This window comes from Pseudophryne corroboree, chromosome 1, assembly GCF_028390025.1.
Source record: "Pseudophryne corroboree isolate aPseCor3 chromosome 1, aPseCor3.hap2, whole genome shotgun sequence".
Taxonomy (NCBI): domain Eukaryota; kingdom Metazoa; phylum Chordata; class Amphibia; order Anura; family Myobatrachidae; genus Pseudophryne; species Pseudophryne corroboree.
Genome location: NC_086444.1, coordinates 75,005,563 through 75,030,736, shown reverse-complemented (window position 1 = coordinate 75,030,736; position 25,174 = coordinate 75,005,563). Strand labels below are relative to the sequence as shown.

The 25,174-nt window shown below is 48.8% G+C and overlaps 1 protein-coding gene across 1 annotated transcript in view; it reads right to left on the bottom strand.

Moving 5' to 3' along the window:
* TTC23L (tetratricopeptide repeat domain 23 like) overlaps positions 1-2,217 on the bottom strand; it is a 126,760-nt gene extending 124,543 nt beyond the window's left edge. The window contains exon 1 of the mRNA XM_063925444.1: positions 2,098-2,217. The gene's annotated coding sequence lies outside the window, so the exon portion shown is untranslated. The remainder of the gene's footprint in view (positions 1-2,097) is intronic.
* Positions 2,218-25,174: the final 22,957 nt, after the last annotated feature.

Below are 25,174 nucleotides of genomic sequence, written 5' to 3'. Positions count from 1 at the left end.
CCAGCGAACTTCCCTTTAAAAATAAAAAATTACACAAATCACGTCAGAATGTACAGATAGCGTTTGTGACCACTTTACTCTAATGGTATTAGGTCAGATTACTAACTACTGCACACAATTACGTGCGGTCCAATCGTTCAGTACATAAGCACTACTTGTCATGTACTGAAAGATCAATGGAATCGATGTTTCCGGCCGCGATTCCTTCAGCACTCTTTATCTAAGCGAAGCAGACGCTTATCCCGTCAGCACTGCGAGACAACCTCCCACCCTTTGCTGGGGGGATAATGTCTGCTGATCTACCTAGTGCAGATATGAGAAGGATAGGACGAGTCCCCAATTGACAATGCTAAATTCCCTTGTCGTATAAACAACCCTTTATGAAGTCTAAGAACACTGTACGCTGTTTACTTAAGAAGTACCGTAATGGTACGCTAGTTGCGTAACGATCGCTCAGCCGTAGGCGAGACGCTCAAGCGTCACGTTCGCTCACGGCCCAGTGATCACAGGACACGTTATTGGCTATGACTAGAGTAATGATTCGCTATGGCGTAGCGGACGCTCGAGACCACGAGGAGATCACCAGCGGCGCAGACGCTCACAACGCTATACCTTTATGTCTAAACCTTATACCAATGAAATACACGGAATACCTTAATGTGAATACAGGGTGTAAGTGCAACCTTGTGTAACCTGACTAACTACAAAGCTGCTTGAGCGTCACCGACGCTCAAGTGAACACTTAACACTATAGGAAATACACAGATACTGGTTTAGGGTCCAAAGCCTATTAACTGTATTATATCTAATGTATTTGTAAAAGGGGATAACAGTACAAATGATACACTACAATATAACAGAGACTTCCTAACCAAAATACAATACTATCTAATACAATACAATACTAGTCTAGGGGAGATACGAGAGAAAGAGAAGGGAAAGAGAGAGAGAGACGGAGAGAGATGAGAGAAATTGGCTCACAGAAAGACAATGATTACGGAGAGAAACTTACGCACAAGGGTAAACGATCGCATGCGCCTGGACATCCAGCACCCGATTTTCAGCAATGAGAACCGTTGAAGAGTGAGAGCTGGATGTGGTCGGCCTGCCTATTTATGCCCCACACACAATGCAATCTCATAGTCCCTACAATCCCATTGTCCATTGGATGAAGGAATTCGACCCTGTATCACAACAAAAGGTCATAGGTTGATTCATACAGGTGGGCTGTGACGATTTCAAACAGCTCAGGTGGGTGGGGAACTAGGTTTCCCGCCGCATACCTGAGTATGAGTAAATAGTAGAAATGGACATAAACTTCTTATGTCCATAACTATTCGCACGAGCGATTAATACGCTCCAAACCAACACCGGAATATTGCTAATTAAATACTCTTCCGATGGGTACCAAACACTGCTGTATGATTCCTGTTAGACCCTTCGTACAATACAAAGAGGGATTACTTTAAACAGGGACCTTCTATATTAACCAAACTTTCAGAAACTATCAAAGGGATCATGATCTATAAACTACATTAATTGTGAAAATATGTAACGAATGAGTCGCACGCTACGACTACATAAACTCTACCGTAAATACGCATACCGCGCCTGCGAGTGCACGCTATTGCGGGTATGCGCCTTCACGGGAGAGCGTACGCATGCGCAGCACGGACCAGTGTGCGGTGCAAATATGGCAACGTGTATGGGGATATTTTTCTGACTTTGACAAGATAGATAGATAGATAGATAGATAGATAGATAGATAGATAGATAGATATGATTTATGCATGATATAGATAGATAGATAGATAGATAGATATGATTTATGCATGATATAGATAGATAGATAGATAGATAGATAGATAGATAGATCTCTATAAAACTGTATACAGTATCTATCTATCTATCTATCTATCTATCTATCTATCATATTTGTCTGTCTCTTATTATGATAATAACAAAATGAATACATTATATAAACTACGGGTGTGCAGCCTGTGACCTTGTATCACCACAGAGCTTGCTATCAACAAAGATAGGAAAGTCATGCTGGTATTTGTAGTACTACACATGCTGGTGATCTGTATACCTCACCTAAGCCTGTGACTGCGAGGACTGGACCAGTGTGTAGTAGAACAAGCTGCCTTCCCACCACTTACTTCACTTTTGTTTACATTAGTATTGCTGTTACCACGGTGACAAAGAACGCTTCCACAATGGGTGTCATGGCAACATGGGCAGGGGCGAAGCAGTGCATTGTGGGAAAGAAGTTAGCTCCTTCTTCGCCATAGTTAGTGCTGTCTGCCAGGAAGTCTTCTAGTTTATTGCTCACATGTCAGAGCAGCCACAGACTCATTGTGATGTCAGCATTACATTCTGCACACAGAAATAGTGATAGAAGTACAATGCAGGGTTACAGTCCTACAAATGCTGTAATTAGGGGGGATTGTCTATTGCAGAGTAATACTGGTATACATACACTGCTTTGTACGGGATCCGGTCTTTAGGTCGACAATAAGTAGGTTGACACTGTCTATCTAGGTTGACCACTATTGGTCGACAATAAGTAGGTCGACATGGTTTCTAGGTCAACAGGGACCCTAGGTCGACATGACAAAAGGTCGACATGACAAAAGGTCGACATGAGTTTTTTTTTTTTTTAAATCTTCATTTTTTAAAACTTTTTCATACTTTATGATCCACGTGGACTACAACTGGGAACGGTAACCTGTGCCGTGCGCAGCAGTAGCGGAGCGAGGTGCCTTGCCCAAAGCATAGCGAGCGAACGGTGCACTAATTGGGGTTCCTGGTCACTGTACGGAAAAAACACCCAAAAAACAAAAAAACTTCATGTCGACATATAGTCCGTGTCGACATGGAAACCATGTCGACATACTTAATGTCGACCTAGACACTGTCGACCTAATTCTATCTACCTAACATACCACACCCACTTTGTACTATCCCTTTATTTACATGTAGTACTGTTACTCTGCATTGTACAATTCCCAGTTATGTGACACTGGCCCAAATGTATTAGCTTTAACAAGAGATAAAGTGGATATTCATAAGGAGTGAAAAATGACCAGCCAATCAGCTCCTAACTGCCATGTCACAGGCTGTGTTTGAAAAATGACAGCTAGGAGCTGATTGGCTGGTCATTTATCTCTTTTTATCCATCTCTACTTTATCTCTTGTTAAAGCTTAATACATTTGGGCCATTATCTTCTAAGTAGTATGATTCCAGTATTGAAATACCGCGGCAAAAGCAATTTGCACCCTTCGACGGCAATTGAATTCCCCCCTTAATCATAGTACTGTATATTTGCAGAATAAGAAGTAGTCACACATGTGTCTTATAGCAGCACAGCAACAGTCTGCTCCAAAATGTAATGTTTATAATGTGTCATTAATAATAATAATAATAATTATTATTATTATTATTATTACTACTACTATAGGGAATGTATTGTGCTAATGGTGGGCCAGATTCTGAATGGGAGGGATCTCTGAGGGTCATTCTGAGTTGATCGCTAGCTGCATTTGTTCGCAGCGCAGCGATCAGGCTAAAAAATGGCAGTTCTGCGCATGCGTATGCGGCGCAATGCGCAAGCGCGACAAACGGACACAACGAACTATGCAGTTTTGCACAGGGTCTAGCGATGCATTTCGGTCGCACTGGTTGCCGCAGAGTGATTGACATGAAGTGGGCGTTTCTGGGTGGCAACTGACCGTTTTCAGGGAGTGTTAGGAAAAATGCAGGCGTGCCTGGGAAAACGCGGGCGTTTCGGGAAAAACGCAGGCGTGGCTGGGCCAACGCTGGGCGGGTGTGTGACGTTAAATCAGGAACTGAATAGTCTGAAGTTATTGCAAGCGCTGAGTAGGTTTTGAGCTACTCTGAAACTACACAAAAAAATGTTGCAGGCGCTCTGCGATACAACCGTTCGCACTTCTGCTAAGCCAAAATACACTCCCAGTGGGTGGCGGTATAGCGTTTGCACAGCTGCTAAAAACTGCTAGCGAGCGATCAACTCAGAATGACCCCCTCTGTGCACAGCGCAAATTACGTGTGTGCGTACAATGCATTTACAGATGCCAATTTACCCATTTTTTACGTATCTCCATCCTAATCAGATCTGTGTTTCGTGAAACAGCATTTTTGGGAGCCAAAATTGTGAGTGCAAAGAGTGCCCTGTTTTATGGAAGTGTCATAGGCAGGGGTTAAAGTGGTCCGGAACGGGGTGGAACTGCGTTCCGGCAGTTCTAATCCACCTCATGTACAGTGTATAATCTATGCATTGCTGCAGTTACATGGCTTTAGGTAGTTATGTACAGTATATAATCTATGCATTGCTGCAGTTACATGGCTTTAGGTAGTTATGTACAGTATATGATCTATGCATTGACACGCCCTATTGTTGGGCACCTTAAACACGCAGGTCCAGCAGTTGAATCATAGCTGGAAGATTGGTCCGCCCAGCCACTGATGGCAACGAGCTCACTGCCCATTCAGCTGCAGCTGTCTCAAATGAGTCTAGCCCTCTCCCAGGGTCTGCCTCCGGCTGGTCACTGAGCTACTGTGTGGTGTAACGTGAATAAGGGGCACTTCTGTGTGATGTAACGTGAATATGGGCAGGGTCGTAAAAGGAGGAAGGGGTGCTAGGGGGGCATGTGTACGGGATCTGACAGGGCGCCAAGTTGGAATAGACAGCAGCATGCCCTGCCAGGTAGCCCCACAGCCTGCCAATCACAGCACACAGGACTCTATACACACTGCGTGTGTATATAGAATGGCATATGGACACCTTGCTCCTTGGGTCCAGCACTCCATCTCCCGGACTCCTAATCATTCCCAGGGAGAGGCCCTGTGCCGCGACGACCATGGTGCCCGCCCCAAACACCATGCAGTTGCACCATGCAGCATTGCTCCCCCCCCCCCTTCCTGTAATACCTCGCATCTTCCATCCACTGAGCTCAGCTGCCGGTTCTACAGAGCACCATAGCCGGCATCATGTGTCACTGCCTGCCGACCTCCATGCACACTGCAGCCGGCAGCTCCAATAGCACAGCACATTGCCCCTGCTCCGCTGCCTGTTTCCGGCCTCCGGCTGCAGCTGTGGACATCTACCCATACGTGAATCATTGTGCCTGAAGCAGTGTGGCCTCACTCACCTCTGCCTGACAGACTGGACCCCATCGAAGCCTTCAGTTACTTTTGGCCTGTTCCTTCTCCCTGTGGGGGGATATGATGGGGGTGGGCGCCAAATTATGTCTTGTTCCCAGGTGACCAATATCCTAGTTTCGGCCCTGAGATGGGGCACTACTGTGTATCCTAACGTGAGTAAGGGTCACTACTATGTGGTGTAATATGAATCAGGGGCACTACATGTGGAGTAATGAGAATAAGATTGTGCTGATGAGTGGCGTAATTTGAATTGGGGGTACTATTGTGTGACAACGCCCCTTCCTTGTGAGACCACACCCTTTTTTTGCGCTGCATGCCTTCCATTGTTCCTTTGGAAAGTATGGGAGGTAGGGCACAAATTTATAGTTTGCAGGGGGGCACCGAACACCTTAGCACCAGCCCTGGATCCACCTAATGGGAGAGGAGGGGAGTTGGTGGGAGAAATGAGTTCCACCACCTCTCCAGGACCACTTTAAGCAATAGTCATAGGTGTGTATCAGGAGCCCAGTGTAATTCTCAGTCATGCGTATGGGGAAGGGAAGCCTGTTATTGGTAGGTGATCTCTGCACCTACCATAGTATTTGTGCCAGTGCTGATAGTAACGGCATGTGGAGTAAAATCAGTGGGTGGCACAGGTTTTCACCGAATGGACTTCCGAAACATTAGCATAAAGTACCATGGGTGTGATACGGGAGACCGGCGGTCGTGATGCCAGCGGTCACATGACAGACATCCTGACAATTAGATGGCCAACAGGAGACAGGGTAAGACATTTACCCAGCTCCTGCTCCCTGGCCTAACTCTAACCTGCCTGGGGTGGCAGCCAGGGCTAAGATAGTGGGGATAAGGGCTAAGCCACAGGGGGTGGCGGCTAGGGCTAAGACTTGAAGGGGGGCTACGGCTAACCCCCCCCCCCCTCTGGTGCCTAAACCTAACAAACCCCCTCCTCTTCGCCTGGGCTTTAACTCTAACCATCACCCCGATACTTACCTTCGGGATTTTAGAGGTCGGTGTTCTGGCGTCGGGATTCCGAGTGGTGTCAGAATTCTGGCGTCGGCCACATCCCAGTAGGATTCTGCAGCTGCTCACAGGTACAGACACTTTGTGTGAGACAGAGAATGTTTTTTCATCAAGATTATTGTCATTATGAGGGAGATGTACTACAGTATGTCTTGGGGAGAGATTAAGTGGAGAGAGCTAAAGTACCAGCCAATCAGCTCCTAATTGCCATGTTACAGGCTGTGTGTGTTAATTGACAGGAGCTGTTTGTTCGGGATTTTCTCTCTCTCAGCTTTATCTCTCTCTCCACAGCTTGTACATAGGTCCCTCTATCCTTTATTTATATAACATCATTATATTCTATAGGGCACCACAATCATATAATAGGATTTTAATACCTACCGGCAAATCCTTTTCTCTTAGTCTGTAGAGGATGCTGGGGTCACCATTAGAACCATGGGGTATAGACGGGATCCGCAGGAGACATGGGCACTTTAAGACTTTCAAAGGGTGTGAACTGGCTCCTCCCTCTATGACCCTCCTCCAGACTCCAGTTATAGGAACTGTGCCCAGGGAGACGGACATTTCGAGGAAAGGATTTATTGTTAAACCAAGGTGAGCATCTTACCAGCTCACACCTCAAGTATGCCGCAAACCGTGGCATTCAACAGAACACAAGCCAACGGCATGAATAATTGCAGCAACATGCTGACCATAAACGTCACACAACATGAGTGCAACTACAACTAATAACTGCAGATACAGTACGCACTGGGACGGGCGCCCAGCATCCTCTACGGACTAAGAGAAAAGGATTTACTGGTAGGTATTAAAATCCTATTTTCTCATACGTCCTAGAGGATGCTGGGGTCACCATTAGAACCATGAGGTTATACCAAAGCTCTAGAACGGGTGGGAGAGTGCGGACGACTCTGCAGCACCGATTGACCAAACTTGAGGTCATCATCAGCCAAGGTATCAAACTCGTAAAACTTTGCAAAAGTGTTTGACACTGACCAAGTAGCTGCTCGGCAAAGTTGCAATGCCGAGACCCCCCGGGCAGCCGCCCACCTTTCTAGCAGAATGGGCCTTCACTGAATTCGGTAACGGCAATCCTGCCGTGTAATGATCATGCTGAATCGTAACACAGATCCAGTGCACAATGGTCTGCTTGGAAGCAGGACACCCAACTTGTTGGGAGTATACTGAACAAACAGAGTCTCTGTTTTCCCAATAGGAGCCGTTCTGGCGACATAAATCTTCAAAGTTCTGACCACAGCTAGAAACTTTGACTCAACGAAGGCATCAGTGGCCACAAGCACCACAATAGGTTGGTTCATGTGGAAAGAGGGAACCACCTTCGGCAGAAATTGTTGACTTGTTCTCAATTTTGCACTATCTTCATGGAAGATCAAACAAGGGCTCTTGTGAGACAAGGCCGCTAACTCAGACCTCCGCCTTGCAGATGTCAAGGCCAACAGGATGAGCACTTTCCAAATGAGGAACTACAACTCCAGCTGCTGTAAAGGTTCAAACTAATGTGATTAAAGGAACTGTAACACCACATTAAGATCCCATGGTGCCACTGGAGGCACAAATGGAGGTTGGATGTGCAACATGCCTTTCACGAAAGTCTGAACTTCTGGAAGGGAGGCCAATTGTTTTTGAAAGAAGACCGATAAGGCTGAAATCTGTACTTTAATTGAGCCCAACTTTAGGCCCGCAGCCACACCTGCTTGTAGAAAATGGAGAAAACGTCCTAGCTGAAACTCTTCCATAGGAGCCTTCTTGGATTCACACCAAGAAACATATTTTCTCCAAATACGGTGGTAATGTTTAGACGTTACCCCTTTTCTAGCCTGAATAAGTGTGGGAATGACTTCACTGGGAATACCCTTACGGGCTAGGATTTGGCGTTCAACCCGCCATGCCGTCAAACGCAGCCACGGTAAGTCTTGATACACACCCGGCCCTTGCTGTAACAGGTCCTCGCGCATAGGAAGAGGCCAGGGATCTCCTATGATTAATTCCTGAAGATCTGGATACCAAGCCCTCCTTGGCCAGTCTGGGACAATGAGGATTGCTCGAATCTTTGTTCTTCTTATGATCTTTAGAACTTTTGGAATGAGAGGAAGTGGAGGGAATACTTACACCGATTGAAACACTCACGGTTTCATCAGTGCATCCAGTGCTATTGCTTGAGGGTCTCTTGACCTAGAACAATATCTCTGAAGCTTCAAGTTGAGACGAGATGCCATCATGTCTACTTGAGGAACTCCCCAATGACTTGTTACCTCTGTGAAGACTTCTTGGTGGAGGCCCCACTCTCCTGGATGGAGATCGTGTTTGCTGAGGAAATCTGCTTCCCAGATGTCTACTTCTGGAATGAAGATCGCTGACAGAGCGCCTGTACGCTTTTCCTCCCAGCAGATAATCTGTGTGGCTTCTGCCACCGCCGCTCTGCGTTTCGTTCCGTCCTGACGGTTTTTACATGCTACTGCTGTTACATCGTCCGACTGGATCAGTATGGGTAGATCTTGAAGAAAATGTTCCGCTTGTAGAAGGCCGTTGTAAATGGCTCTTAACTCCAGAATGTTTATGTGGAGACAAGGTTCCTGACTTGACCATTCCTTGGAAGTTTTTCCCCCCTGTGTGTCTGCTTCCCAGCCTCGGAGGTTTGCATCCGTGGTCACTAGGGTCCAGCCCTGCGCCTCACTAGGAGGTGAGAGTTGTGCAGCCACCACAGGAGTGAGATTCTGGTCTTGGAAGACAGGATTATCCTCCAGAGCATGTGTCGGTGGGATCCGGACTCTAACAGGTCCCACTGGAATACACTGGCATTGCAAAACTGTAAGACCTCGCAGGCCGCAACCATCAACCCCAGCAACCGTATGCATTGATGGATAGACATACTTGCTGGTTTCCAAATTTACTTGACTAGTCTCTGGATCTCCAGAGCCCTTTCCACTGGAAGAAAAACTCTGTAGTTCTGTGTCCAGTATAATTTCCAGAAATGGCAATCGGTATCAAGTATGACTTTGGGAAGTTCATGACCCAACCCTGTAGTTGAAGAACTGTCAGGGACAGTACAATGTTCTGCACCAACCTGGCCTTGGAACACTCCTTTATTAGGAGATCTACCAAGTACGGGATAATAGTGACTCCTTGCTTGCGAAGGAGAACCATCACTTTCGCCATTACCTTGGTGAGAATCCTCAGAGCCGTGGAAAGACCAAACGGCAACGTCTGAAATTGGTTAAGGACAATCCTGAATTGCAAATCTCAGGCAATCCTGACGTGGAGGATAAATGTAAGTAGGCATCCATTATGTCTACTGAAACCATGAAATCTCCTTCCTCCAGACTGGAGATTACTGCCTTGAGAGATTCCATCCTGAATTTTAATTACTTCAGGCAGAAATTGAAATTTTTTTGATTTAGGATCGGTCTGACTGAGCCGTCCGGCTTTGGAGCCACAAAGAGGCTTGAATAAAAAAAAAAAAACACTCCCTGTTGGAACAGGGGAATCAGGGTAGTGACCTGATCCTAACTCAGTTTTTGAATGGTTGCGCTTACTACCTCCCTGTCAGGGAGAGAAACTGGTAAGGCCGATTTGAAATCGGTGTGGGGAAACGCCTTGAACTCCAGTTCGCATCCTTGGGACACTATTTTTAAAACCCACGGGTCCAGGCCAGAATGAACCCAGAACTGACTGAAAAGTGTCAGGCACTCCGCCACTGGGGTGTACTGTCGTAAGAGAGTTCCAGCGTCATGCAGTAGATCTGACAGAAGCAGGAGATGATTTCTGCTCCTGTGATCCTGAAGAGGCGGACCTCTTCCTCTTCCCCTACATCTATATGCAAAGAAAAGGAAACTTTTTACTTCTTTCGTACCACATGGGCTGAGTGTGGAGGGACAAACGGCAGAAAAAACGACTTACCTGCGGTTGCTGCCCACCAAACAAGGTCTCCCCTTGAGTACGGGAGAGACTCCACAATCTATTTTGGAAGCAGGATGCGCCTTACACTGGTGAATTCTCTGTCACGGCTCCACGCATGGATGCCGTAGCATACTATATATGATCTAACGTTAGGAGAATCTCAACCATAGCTAGCGTCAATACTGGATGATAAAATTATCAGAGCACTTTGCAATAGCCCTACTCATTAACGCACATGCAATATAGTCTTGAGTAATGTCTCATGGGTTGTATAATTAAATATTAATGTATACTAAACGTGCGGTCTGTCGGCTCCTTAAGGACAGATGTCCCAGATGCAGGCAGAGTCACTTTTTTTGTTAATCGTGAGAGGACCCTTCTTAAAATGGGCGGTGACTTCCCCTGTCCACTGCCGGAATGGCTAGGCTTGTGAATCACGAGAGGAAGGAAAAGGTTTCCTTCTTTTCTTTCTTTATATAGGTAAACCTTCTTCTGTTGGTACAGAAGGGTACTCCGTATTGTCTAAGACAGGCTTTTTCAACCAGTGTGCCGTGGCACACTAGTGTGCCGCGACCAGTTGCAAGGTGTGCCGCCGAGCCAGAGCAGTTTTCTGCACCTTCAGAGTGAACTGTTGGCCCGGGCTCTTCTTAGAGAATCAGTCATGCTCTGGCCATGACCTATGCCTTGAAAACGATGTGATATCATAGGTCACAGCCGCCGCGTCTCGCCAACCAGCCAGCCCGCCTGCATACACATCTTCCAGTTCCCGCCTGCATACACAGCTTTCCTTGCCCACCCACATCCACACCTGCCCACTGCTCAGTATTCACAGAACTCCACTATGAACAATCCCCGCCACTGAGGGACAGGGAAGAGGACAGCTGATATTTGTTATTTTATTTCTCCTGTGAGGAATAATAGGATTTCAATAGGATTTATGTGGGGAGAATAGGAAATTATGGATTTATGGCGGGAACAATGTGAATAATTCATGTGCGGAGCAATAGGATTTATGTGGGGAGAAATGTGATTGATCTATGTTTGGAGTAACATGATTTATGTGGGGAGCAATGTGATTGTTTTTTCCTGTGTAGGCCAATGTATGTGTGGATTTTTTTATTTACATTTTTTACTGTGAGGGCCAATGTGTGTGTTTTGTTTTTTTTCTGTAGGGAACTGATGGTGTGCCTTGGCAATTTTAAAATATTGCTTGGTGTGCCACGAGTAAAAAAAGGTTGCAAATCACTGGTCTAAGACAACCCTTATAGCTACAATCATGAACTGAATATTCCTAGTTAATGTCGGAATAATTCGGGAAAACTAGTGTCGACACAGGATTCAGAGTCCGTGTCGGTATCAGTGTGCATTACAGAGACAATGTTAGGAGACCCCGAGGGGTCTGGTGTGGATGAAAAACAAAACTTTGGAAAAACACCTCTTCCACAGACTGTCTCCAGGGCTGAGCCTGAGACTCAGCCATATTATCACGCAATTTTTTCACCCATACACGTTTTTTAGTGGTGTCGGAAGGTCGACCACATTATATATATATATATATATATATAGATATATATAGATATATATAGATATATATAGATATTTACACACTCACACATATATATATATATACTAGGTGATTCATCGTGCCCTAGGGGCGTTCTTCACACCGTCCTAAGGGGCTACGCTCCCTTAACCCTTGCACACCCTTGTGGCGTGCAATATTTTTATTATATGGAGTATTACATAAAATTATAATTGTGTGAGTGGTTAAATATTGCACGGACAAAGGGCGTGCAATGGTTAAGGGGTGGAAGCCCCTTGCAATGGCGTGAACAGCGCACGCAGGGCCTGGTGAATCACCTAGTAGGTGCTTTGGTTGGGGGAGTAGTGGGTGCGGGGAAGAGGCGGGTGGGATCCTGGGGTGCCATGGGAGGGGCGGTTGCAGTGGTGCCGCAGGTGGGGGAGGGTGCGTGGGTGCTGCAGGTGGTGGTCCGGAGCTGCAGCGGGTGGGGGAGGAGCAGTTGCGGGGTTGACCCGGGTGGGGGAGGGGCGAATGCGGTGGTGCAGCGGGAGGTACAGGTGTGTGGCGCTGTGGGTGGGGGAGGTGGTCCGGAGCTATCGCGGGTGCTGGAGGGGCTGTGTGGGGGTGCCGCGGATGGGGTCCGGAGGTACTGTGAGTGGGGGAGGGGCGGGTAATGCTTCTCCTCCTTCTCCTCCTGTCACCAGCTAAGCTGCTGTCCTCCCTTTGGCAGTGGCTCTCCCGGAGACTCGCACAGCAGCCAGTCACTATTGTTAGCGCCAGTGTCCCAATGCGCCGCATTACAGGGAAGAAGATGTACGCAATAAATTACAGCTCCCAGCAGCCCTAAGGGGCGGAATGCTTCGGCGCTAAGGGCTGCTGGGAGCTGTAGTTTATGTAGTGCGTCTACTTCCCTGTAATGCGGCGCTTTGGAACACTGGTGCTAACAATAGTGACTGGCTGGCAGAACTGTGTGACTGGCTGAATCAATGTAAAAGGTGAGAGTGCTGTGCAGTGTCAGTTGACACTGCACACAGGCCCGGCGCTAGCCGCTCAGCAAAGGGATGCAGTCATACTTGCCCACTCTCCCGGAAAGGCCGGGAGGCTCCCGAAATTAGGGTGGCACTCCCGGCCCCCCGGGGAAGGGGGCAAGTCTCCCGCATCCTGCTTGCCCCCCCGCCGCACCACGCTCTCCTCCCGCTGCTCCCCACCACTTTCAGCCCATTAAACAGAAAAAGGGGCGGGGCGATGATGCGATCGCGCTAATTCGCGTCATCGTAGCCCCGCCCCCTGCCCTGCAATACCGATATTGTGAGCATTACAGAGGAGGGGCGTGGCTATGATGATGCAAACTCATCACCACGCCCCCGTACCGCCTCCTCCACGCCCCCTCTTGTGTGACCTGGCTGCTCCCTCCCGGAGGGAGCAGCCACAAAGTAGGTAAGTATGGATGCAGTGCAGGGAGGCGCCAGGAAGGAGAGACGTTCTCCCTGCTCTGCATCCCTGTGCTCAGCTTCTGCTGCTATCCCTGCTGCTGGCGGCTGCTGTCACACATGCAGCGGCGTCGGAAGCACAACACCTTTTTCTCCCACTCGGCACCGTCAGCACAAAGCCTCCTCTCCCCCTCGAAGCAGTCAGCACAAAACTTCCTCTCCCCCCTCCCCTCCCCTGTGTGACATTCAGTGGGCGGGAGGGAGCCAAAGTGGGCGGAGCTAGATGGGAGTAAGGGGCGGAGCTACACGGGACCATGCTGCAGCAGGAGGATGAGCTGCTACAGCTTCGGCCAGCCAGACTTCATTAGATAAGTGTCTGGAAAGAGAGAGTGTGTGTGTGTATATATATATATACAGTGTCTGTGTATACTGTATATATGTGTGACTATGTATGTGTGTAATGTATGTACAGTATGTATGTGTGTGTGTGTTTGTATATATATATATATATATATATGTGTCGTGTGTGTGTGTGTATGTGTGACTGCTGCATAATATGTGTAAGCGTCACTGGTACAGGGGGCGTTACGTGTGTAAGCGGCACTGGTACAGAGGGCGTGTCACAATCCTGACTGTAGGTTTTATATTTGGTGACTTACCCCTGCCATCTGTCCTGGATCCTGTGTCTTTTCACTCACGGAGTTAAACAGCTTGTCAGCACTATGAGTTTTCCTGAGTTCTCTGCCTGAGAGGTAATAATAAGATTTTACTCACCGGTAAATCTATTTCTCGTAGTCCGTAGTGGATGCTGGGAACTCCGAAAGGACCATGGGGAATAGCGGGCTCCGAAGGAGGCTGGGCACTCTAGAAAGATTTATGACCACCTGGTGTGCACTGGCTCCTCCCACTATGACCCTCCTCCAAGCCTCAGTTAGGACACTGTGCCCGACATAATAAGGAAGGATTTTGAATCCCGGGTAAGACTCATACCAGCCACACCAATCACACCGTACAACTCGTGATACTATATCCAGTTTGACAGTATGAAAACAACTGAGCCTCTCAACAGATGGCTCAACAATAACCCTTTAGTTAGCAATAACTATTTACAAGTATTGCAGACAATCCGCACTTGGGATGGGCGCCCAGCATCCACTACGGACTACGAGAAATAGATTTACCGGTGAGTAAAATCTTATTTTCTCTAACGTCCTAGTGGATGCTGGGAACTCCGAAAGGACCATGGGGATTATACCAAAGCTCCCAAACGGGCGGGAGAGTGCGGATGACTCTGCAGCACCGAATGAGAGAACTCAAGGTCCTCCTCAGCCAGGGTATCAAATTTGTAGAATTTTGCAAACGTGTTTGCCCCTGACCAAGTAACAGCTCGGCAAAGTTGTAAAGCCGAGACCTCTCGGGCAGCCGCCCAAGATGAGCCCACCTTCCCTGTGGAATGGGCTTTCACTGATTTAGGATGCGGCAGTCCAGCCGCAGAATGCGCCTGCTGAATCGTGTCACAGATCCAGCGAGCGCTAGTCTGCTTAGAAGCAGGAGCACCCAGCCTGTTGGGTGCATACAGGATAAATAGCGAGTCAATTTTCTTGACTCTATCCGTCCTGGAAACATAATTTTTCAAGGCCCTGACTACGTCCAGTAACTTGGAATCCTCCAAGTCCCTAGTAGCCGCAGGCACCACAATAGGTTGGTTCAAGTGAAAAACGGATACCACCTTAGGGAGAAACTGGGGACGAGTCCTCAATTCTGCCCTCTCCATATGGAAAATCAGATAAGGACTTTTATATGACAAATCCGCCAATTCTGATACACGCCTGGCCGAAGCCAAGGTCAATAACATGACCACTTTCCGCGTGAGATATTTTAGATCCACGGTTTTTAGTGGTTCAAACCAATGTGATTTTAAGAAACTCAACACCACGTTGAGATCCCAAGGTGCCACTGGAGGCACAACCGGGGGCTTAATATGCAGCACTCCTTTTAGAATGTCTGAACTTCAGGTACTGAAGTTAATTCTTTCTGGAAGAAAATTGACAGAGCCGAGATCTGTATCTTAATGGAGCCTAATTTTAGGCCCATAGACACTCCTGCTTGTAGGAAATGCAGAAATCGACCTAGTTGAAATTCCTCTGTTGGGGCCTTTCGTGGCCTCACACCAAGCAACATATTTCCGCCATATGCGGTGATAATGTTTTGCAGTTACATCTTTCCTGGCTTGAATCAGCGTAGGAATGACTTCCTCCGGAATGCCCTTTTCCTTTAGGATCCGGCGTTCAACCGCCATGCCATCAAAACGTAGCCGCGGTAAGTCTTGGAACAGACAGGGCCCCTGCTGCAGCAGGTCCTGTCTGAGCGGCAGAGGCCATGGGTCCTCTGATATAATTTTTTGAAGTTCTGGGTACCAGGCTCTTCTTGGCCAATCCGGAACCACAAGTATCGTTCTTACTCCTCGCCTTCTTATTATTCTCAGTACCTTTGGTATGAGAGGCAGAGGGGGGAACACATAAACCGACTGGTACACCCACGGTGTTACCAGAGCGTCCACAGCTATCGCCTGAAGGTCCCTTGACCTGGCGCAATCTCTTTTATAGCTTTTTGTTGAGGCGGGACGCCTTCATGTCCACCTGTGGCCTTTCCCAATGGTGTACAATCCTTTGGAAGACTTCTGGATGAAGTCCCCACTCTCTCGGGTGGAAGTCGTGTCTGCTGAGAAGATCTGCTTCCCAGTTGTCCACTCCGAGAATGAACACTGCTGACAGTGCTAACACATGATTTTCCGCCCATCGGAGAATCCTTGTGGCTTCTGCCATCGCCATCCTGCTTCTTGTGCCGCCCTGTTGGTTTACATGGGCGACTGCCGTGATGTTGTCTGATTGGATCAGGACCGGCCTTTTGAAGCAGAGGCCTTGCCTGACTCAGGGCATTGTAAATGGCCCTCAGTTCCAGAATATTTATGTAGGGAAGTCACCTGACTTGACCAAAGTCCCTGGAAGCTTCTTCCCTGTGTGACTGCCCCCCAGCCTCAAAGGCTGGCATCCATGGTCACTAGGAACTAGTCCTGTATGTCGAACCTGCGGCCCTCTTGAAGATGGGCACTCTGCAGCCACTACAGTAGAGATACCCTAGTCCTTGGAGACAGGGTTATCAGCCGATGCATCTGAAGATGTGATCCGGACCACTTGTCTAACAGGTCCCCCTGAAAAGTTCTTGCATGGAACCTGCCGAATGGGATTGCTTCGTAGGAAGCTATCATTTTTCCCAGGACTCGCGTGCAATGATGCACCGATAACTGTTTTGGCTTCAGGAGGTCTCTGACTAGAGATGACAGCTCCATGGCTTTCTCCTCCGGGAGAAACACTTATTTCTGGTCTGTGTCCAGAACCATCCCCAGGAACAGTAGACGTGTCGTAGGAAACAGCTGTGTCTTTGGACTGTTTAGAATCCAACCGTGCTGTTGTAGCACTTTCCAAAATAGTGCTACCCCGACTAGCAACTGCTCCTTGGACCTCGCCCTTATAAGGAGATTGTCCAAGTACGGGATCATTAAAAACTCCCCTTTTTCGAAGGAGTATCATCTTTGAGCCCCTGATGGCCTTTGAGACGCCTGGGCAGGCGCGGGCTGAGAAGCCGGCTGTCCCACAGCTGTTACGTCATCCACCCTTTTATGTAAGGAGTTGACACTGTCGGTTAATACCTTTCACCTAACCATCCACTCTGGTGTCGGCCCCACAGGGGGCGACATCACATTTATCGGCATCTGCTCCGTCACTATATAAGCCTCCTCCTCAAACATGTCGACACAGCTGTACCGACACACCGCACACACACAGGGAATGCTCTGACTGAGGACAGGACCCCACAAAGCCCTTTGGGGAGACAGAGAGAGAGTATGCCAGCACACACCAGAGCGCTATATAATGTGGGGATTAACACTATAACTGAGTGAATTTTCCCCAATAGCTGCTTGTATATACAATATTGTGCCTAAATTTAGTGCCCCCCCTCTCTTTTTAACCCTTTGAGCCTGAAAACTACAGGGGAGAGCCTGGGGAGCTTTCTTCCAGCTGCACTGTGAAGAGAAAATGGCGCCAGTGTGTCTGAGGGAGATAGCTCCGCCCCTTTTCCGCGGCCTATTCTCCCGCTTTTTTATGGATTCTGGCAGGGGTATTTATCACATATATAGCCTCTGGGGCTATATATTGTGATTGTTTTGCCAGCCAAGGTGTTTTTATTGCTGCTCAGGGCGCCCCCCCCCCAGCGCCCTGCACCCTCAGTGATCGGAGTGTGAAGTGTGCATGAGGAGCAATGGCGCACAGCTGCAGTGCTGTGCGCTACCTTGGTGAAGACTGATATCTTCTGCCGCCGATTTTCCGGACCTCTTCTTGCTTCTGGCTCTGTAAGGGGGGCGGCGGCGCGGCTCCGGGACCGAACACCAAGGACTGGGCCTGCGGTCGATCCCTCTGGAGCTAATGGTGTCCAGTAGCCTAAGAAGCCCAATCCGGCTGCAAGCAGGCGAGTTCGCTTCTTCTCCCCTTAGTCCCTCGCTGCAGTGAGCCTGTTGCCAGCAGGTCTCACTGAAAATAAAAAACCTAATTCTATACTTTCTTTCTAGAGGCTCAGGAGAGCCCCTAGTGTGCATCCAACCTCGGCCGGGCACAAGATCTAACTGAGGCTTGGAGGAGGGTCATAGTGGGAGGAGCCAGTGCACACCAGGTGGTCATAAATCTTTCTAGAGTGCCCAGCCTCCTTCGGAGCCCGCTATTCTCCATGGTCCTTTCGGAGTTCCCAGCATCCACTAGGACGTTAGAGAAAGTTAATTAGCTCCACCTGTGGTGATCTCCTGTGTGAGGCTGAATTCAGTAATCTGAACTTTAGGTCTAAAAGCAAGCATCCTGTGTTTTGCAGAAGTTCAGGCTTCAGTGTTCTTTCGGCCTGCTAGGCCTCATTCTACATCACAGCCTTGGCTAGAGTAGTCACATGACAGTGACTGTTCACCTGACCCAGAGTTGTTCAATCCTCTGCCAGCCTGAGACTCTCTGCATCACCTAATCCTGCTCACCAATCACCAAGGACCAGGAAGTATAAGTCAGGAGGCTGAGTTAGAAACTGGGCCAGTTCCTCGTGTCACACACAGCTTTGTGTGAGTCTTCAAGCTGAGCTCTCTAAATGTAATCTTTGTACCTAAGTTCCTGTGGAAACTCTGTTCCCTTGTTACCGTTTGGTTTACTTTTGTGTTGCCATTGATTTCACCATTTCCATGAGTCTCAATTTAAAGGCACAGTACTGAATTCCGTATTCTCCACTGAAAACCACAGCTGTCGTGTTTCAGTTTTACTGCTGTTGTAGTTGTGATCTCCAGAGCTCCCGTATCCATGTGGCTTCCGTGCTTCCAGCATCTCCGTGACTCAGTACCTCCGTGCTTCCAGCATCTCCGTGACTCAGTACCTCCGTGCTTCCAGCATCTCCGTGACTCAGTACCTCCGTGCTTCCAGCATCTCCGTGACTCAGTACCTCCGTGCTTCCAGCATCTCCGTGACTCGGTACCTCCGTGCCTCAGTACCTCAGTGCTTCCAGCATCTCCGTGACTCAGTACCTCCGTGCCTCAGTACCTCAGTGCTTCCAGCATCTCCGTGACTCAGTACCTCCGTGCTTCCAGCATCTCCGTGACTCAGTACCTCCGTGCTTCCAGCATCTCCGTGACTCAGTACCTCCGTGCCTCAGTACCTCCATGCTTCCAGCATCTCCGTGACTCAGTACCTCTGTGCTTTCAGCATCCCGTGCCTCAGCACCTCGTGCCTCCAGCACCTCCGTGTCTCTACGCACCCCAGTGTCTCTATGCACCCCAGTACCTCCAAGCACCTCAGTGCGTCCAAGCACTTCCGTGCCTCCTAGTACCTCAGTGTCCAAGCATCTCTGTGTCTCCAAGCACCCAGTGCACTTTAGCGCAGTTGTACCTGGTATCTTCACTGATTCATCAGCGCCTTTCCAGTTCTGTCTTTCAGGAGACCTTCAGCGTGCCTCCTGTCTGCCGACCTAATCCTGCATGAGGAGAACCTAGATTCGGCCATCTCTCCTGCGGTTCCTCTTCCCAGTCACCGGAGGAAACCCCGAGTCCACAGCACTCCCAAACCAGGTCAGTGGTAGTATTCATATAATCCTCCAGTCGCCCGCACAGACTTCACTAACACCGGGTTCACAAAACCTCAGTCATGACAGGGCGTTACGTGTGTAAGCGTCACTGCTACAGGGGGCATTATGTGTGTAAGCGTCACTGCTACAGGGGGTGTTACTTGTGTAAGCGTCACTGGTACAGGGGGTCGTGACATGTGTAAGCGTCACTGGTTTAGGGGGCATTACATGTGTAAGCGTCTCTGGTACAGGGGTCATTATGTGCGCTGTGCGTTTGTAAAGTATGTGAGGGTGCAAATTTATAGTTTGCAGGGGGGCGCCGAACACTCTAGCAACGGCCCAGACTGCACACCCACTGCACAGCACTGTCACCTTTTACATTGATTCAGCGTCCATACATTACCCTCCGCGATATCACCCTCTCTATCCGTTACATTAGCCATCTTGGAGCTTCCAGGCCGGCAGCCCAGGTGCTGTGTTGCGGAGTCAGGGCCTCTGGGGATCTGTGCGCGGCTGTGGCAGGGAGGTACTTCTGTGACATCACACGCAGAGCAGGCTCCGGGGCTCAGAGAGTATGCGGCGCAGGGAGGCCTATGAAAGTCTTCCGCTGCGCCGCTTTCATACACATCTATGCCGGTGGCCGCAGCAGCTTTTGTTCCACCTGCGGCGCGGCTAGGGAGTGAGGATTGTTGATGCCGGAGGGGGCAGGTGAACTGGCAGCAAGACATTGGTAGTCATTCCGAGTTGATTGCTTGCTAGCAGTTTTTAGCAGCCGTGCAAACCATGGCCGGATTAACAATGGGGCTGATGGAGCTGCAGCTCCAGGCCCACCATCAAAATAGGCCCACAGCATCACCTGCAGACAGGGGGAAAAAATAAGAATTTACTTACCGATAATTCTATTTCTCATAGTCCGTAGTGGATGCTGGGGACTCCGTAAGGACCATGGGGAATAGCGGCTCCGCAGGAGACTGGGCACATCTAAAGAAAGCTTTAGGACTAACTGGTGTGCACTGGCTCCTCCCCCTATGACCCTCCTCCAAGCCTCAGTTAGGATACTGTGCCCGGACGAGCGTACACAATAAGGAAGGATTTTGAATCCCGGGTAAGACTCATACCAGCCACACCAATCACACCGTATAACTTGTGATCTGAACCCAGTTAACAGTATGATAACAGAGGAGCCTCTGAAAAGATGGCTCCCAACAATAATAACCCGATTTTTGTAACAATAACTATGTACAAGTATTGCAGACAATCCGCACTTGGGATGGGCGCCCAGCATCCACTACGGACTATGAGAAATAGAATTATCGGTAAGTAAATTCTTATTTTCTCTAACGTCCTAAGTGGATGCTGGGGACTCCGTAAGGACCATGGGGATTATACCAAAGCTCCCAAACGGGCGGGAGAGTGCGGATGACTCTGCAGCACCGAATGAGAGAACTCCAGGTCCTCCTCAGCCAGGGTATCAAATTTGTAGAATTTAGCAAACGTGTTTGCCCCTGACCAAGTAGCTGCTCGGCAAAGTTATAAAGCCGAGACCCCTCGGGCAGCCGCCCAAGATGAGCCCACTTTCCTTGTGGAACGGGCTTTTACAGATTTTAGCTGTGGCAGGCCTGCCACAGAATGTGCAAGCTGAATTGTACTACAAATCCAACGAGCAATAGTCTGCTTAGAAGCAGGAGCACCCAGCATGTTGGGTGCATACAGGATAAACAGCGAGTCAGATTTCCTGACTCCAGCCGTCCCGGAAACATATTTTCAGGGCCCTGACAACATCCAGCAACTTGGATTCCTCCAAGTCCCTAGTAGCCGCAGTCACCACAATAGTTTGGTTCAGGTGAAAACGCTGGAACCACCTTAGGGAGAAACTGAGGACGAGTCCTCAATTCCGCCCTGTCCGAATGGAAAATCAGATAAGGGCTTTTACAGGATAAAGCCGCCAATTCTGACACGCGCCTGGCCCAGGCCAGGGCCAACAGCATGACCACTTTCCATGTGAGATATTTTAACTCCACAGATTTAAGTGGTTCAAACCAATGTGACTTTTGGAACCCAAACTACATTGAGATCCCAAATTGCCACTGGAGGCACAAAAGGAGGCTGTATATGCAGTACCCCTTTTACAAACGTCTAAACTTCAGGGACTGAAGCTAGTTCTTTTTTGGAAGAAAATTGACAGGGCCGAAATCTGAACCTTAATGGACCCCAATTTCAGGCCCATAGACACTCCTGTTTGCAGGAAATGTAGGAATCGACCCAGTTGAATTTCCTCCGTCGGGCCTTACTGGCCTCGCACTACGCAACATATTTTCGCCAATTGCGGTGATAATGTTTTTGCAGTTACATCCTTCCTGGCTTTTGATCAGGATAGGGATGACTTCATCCGGAATGCCTTTTTTCCTTCAGGATCCGGTGTTCAACCGCCATGCCGTCAAACGCAGCCGCGGTAAGTCTTGGAACAGACGGGGTCCTTGCTGGAGCAGGTCCCTTCTTAGAGGTAGATGCCACGGATCCTCCGTGAGCCTCTCTTGAAGTTCCGGTTACCAAGTCCTTCTTGGCCAATCCGGAGCCACGAATATAGTGCTTTCTCCTCTCCATCTTATCAATCTCAGTACCTTGGGTATGAGAGGCAGAGGAGGGAACACATACACTGACTGGTACACCCACGGTGTTACCAGAGCGTCTACAACTATTGCCTGAGGGTCTCTTGACCTGGCGCAATACCTGTCGAGTTTTTTAATCATGTGGACGACTTCTGGGTGAAGTCCCCACTCTCCCGGGTGGAGGTCGTGCTGAGGAAGTCTGCTTCCCAGTTGTCCACTCCCGGAATGAATACTGTTGACAGTGCTATCACATGATTTTCCGCCCAGCAAAGAATCCTTGCAGCTTCTGCCATTGCCCTCCTGCTTCTTGTGCCACCCTGTCTGTTTACGTGGGTGACTGCCATGATGTTGTCCGACTGGATCAACACCGGCTGACCTTGAAGCAGAGGTCTCGCTAAGCTTAGAGCATTGTAAATGGCCCTTAGCTTCAGGATATTTATGTGAAGTGATGTATCCAGGCTTGACCCTAAGCCCTGGATATTCCTTCCCTGTGTGACTGCTCCCCAGCCTCGCAGGCTGGCATCCGTGGTCACCAGGACCCAGTCCTGAATGCCGAATCTGCGGCCCTCTAGAAGATGAGCACTCTGCAACCACCACAGGATGGATACCCTTGTCCTTGGTGACAGGGTTATCCGCTGATGCATCTGAAAATGCGACCCGGACCATTTGTCCAGGTTCCACTGGAAAGTTCTTGCGTGGAATCTAACGAATGGGATTGCTTCGTAGGAAGCCACCATTTTTACCCAGAACCCTTGTGCATTGATGCACTGAGACTTGGTTCGGTTTTAGGAGGTTCCTGATTAGCTCGGATAACTCCCTGGCTTTCTCTTCCGGGAGAAACACCTTTTTTCTGGACTGTGTCCAGGATCATCCCTAGGAAACAGAAGACAAGTCGTCGGAACCAGCTGCGATTTTGGAATATTGAGAATCCAATCGTGCTGCCGCAACACTACCTGAGATAGTGCTACACCGACCTCCAACTGTTCCCTGGATCTTACCCTTATCAGGGAATCGTCCAAGTAAGGGATAACTAAAATTCCCTTCCTTCGAAGGGATATCATTTCGTCCATTACCTTGGTAAAGACCCGGGGTGCCGTGGACCATCCCTACGGCAGCGTCTGAACCGATAGTGACAGTTCTGTACCATAACCTGAGGTACCCTTGGTGAGAAGGGTAAATTTTGACATGAAGGTTAGCATCCTTGATGTCCCGAGACATCATGTAGTCCCCTTCTTCCAGGTTGGCAATCACTGCTCTGAGTGACTCAATCTTGAATTTGAACCTCTGTATGTAAGTGTTCAAAGATTTTAGATTTTAGATTTAGAATCGGTCTCACCGAGCCGTCTGGCTTCGGTACCACAATAGTGTGGAATAATACCCCGTTCCCTGTTGCAGGAGGGGTACCTTGATTATCACCTGCTGGGAATACAGCTTGTGAATGGCTTCCAAAACTGCCTCCCTGTCAGAGGGAGACGTCGGTAAAGCCGACTTTTGGAAACGGCGAGGGGGAGACGTCTCGAATTCCAATATGTACCCCTGAGATATTACCTGAAGGATCCAGGGGTCTACTTGCGAGTGAGCCCACTGCGCACTGAAATTCATTGAGAACGGGCCCCCACCGTGCCTGAGCTTGTAAAGCCCTAGCGTCATACTGAGGGCTTGGCAGAGGCGGGAAAGGGTTTCTGTTCCTGGGAACTGGCTGATCTCTGCAGCCTTTTTCCTCTCCCTCTGTCACGAGCAGAAAAGAGGAACCTTTTGTCCGCTTGCCAACAAAGGACTGCGCCTGATAATACGGCGTCTTATTTTGAGAGGCGACCTGGGGTACAAACGTGGATTTCCCAGCTGTTGCCGTGGCCACCAGGTCTAAAAGACCGACCCCAAATGTCCCCTTTTCAAAGGCAATACTTCCAAATGCCGTTTGGAATCCGCATCACCTGACCATTTTACTGGTAGAATTGGACAACGCACTTATACTTGATGCCAGTCGGCAATTATTCCGCTGTGCATCATGCATATATAGAAATGCATCTTTTAAATGCTTTAAAGGCAATAATATACTATCCTTATCTAGGATATCAATATTTCCAGTCAGGGAATCCGACCATGCCAACCCAGCACTGCACCTCCAGGCTGAGGCGATAGCTGGTCGCAGTATAACACCAGTATGTGTGTAAATACCTTTTTGGATACCCTCCAGCTTTCTATCAGCAGGATCCTTAAGGGCGGCCATCTCATGAGAGGGTAGAGCCCTTGTTCTTACAAGCGTGTGAGCGCCTTATCCCCCCTAGGGGGTGTTTCCCAACGCACCCTAACCTCTGGCGGGAAAAGGTATGCAGCCAATACTTTTTAAGAAATTATCAATTGTTATCGGGGGGAAACCCACGCATCATCACACACCTCATTTTATTTCTCAGATTCAGGAAAACTACAGGTAGTTTTTCCCTCACCGAACATAATACCCCTTTTTGGTGGTACTCGTATTATTAGAAATGTATAAAAACATTTTCCATTGACTCAATCATGTAACGTGTGGCCCTACTGGAAATCACGGTTGTCTCTTCACCGTCGACACAGGAGTCAGTATCCGTGTCGGCGTCTGTATCTGCCATCTGAGGTAACGGCCGCTTTAGAGCCCCTGACGGCCTATGAGACGTCTGGACAGGCACAAGCTGAGTAGCCGGCTGTCTCATGTCAACCACTGTTTTTTTATATAGAGCTGACACTGTCACGTAATTTTCAACAGTACATCCACTCAGGTGTCGACCCCCTAGGGGGTGACATCACTGTTACAGACACTCTGCTCCGTCTCCACATCATTTTTCTCCTCATACATGTCGACACAAACGTACCGACACACAGCACACACACAGGGAATGCTCTGATAGAGGACAGGACCCCACTAGCCCTTTGGGGAGACAGAGGGAGAGTATGCCAGCACACACCAGAGCGCTATATATATACAGGGATAACCTTATATAAGTGTTTTTCCCCTTATAGCTGCTGTATGTTTTAATACTGCGCCTAAATAGTGCCCCCCTCTCTTTTTTTTAACCCTTTCTGTAGTGCAGGGAAGAGCCAGGGAGCTTCCCTCCAACTGAGCTGTGAGGGAAAATGGCGCCAGTGTGCTGAGGAGATAAGGCCGCCGAAAAGGGGGCGGAGCCTATCTCCCGGTTTTTTGTATATTCTGGCAGGGGTTAAATGCATCCATATAGCCCAGGAGCTATATGTGATGTATTTTTTTGCCATGTAAGGTATTTTTATTGCGTCTCAGGGCGCCCCCCCCAGCGCCCTGCACCCTCAGTGACCGGAGTGTGAAGTGTGCCGAGAGCAATGGCGCACAGCT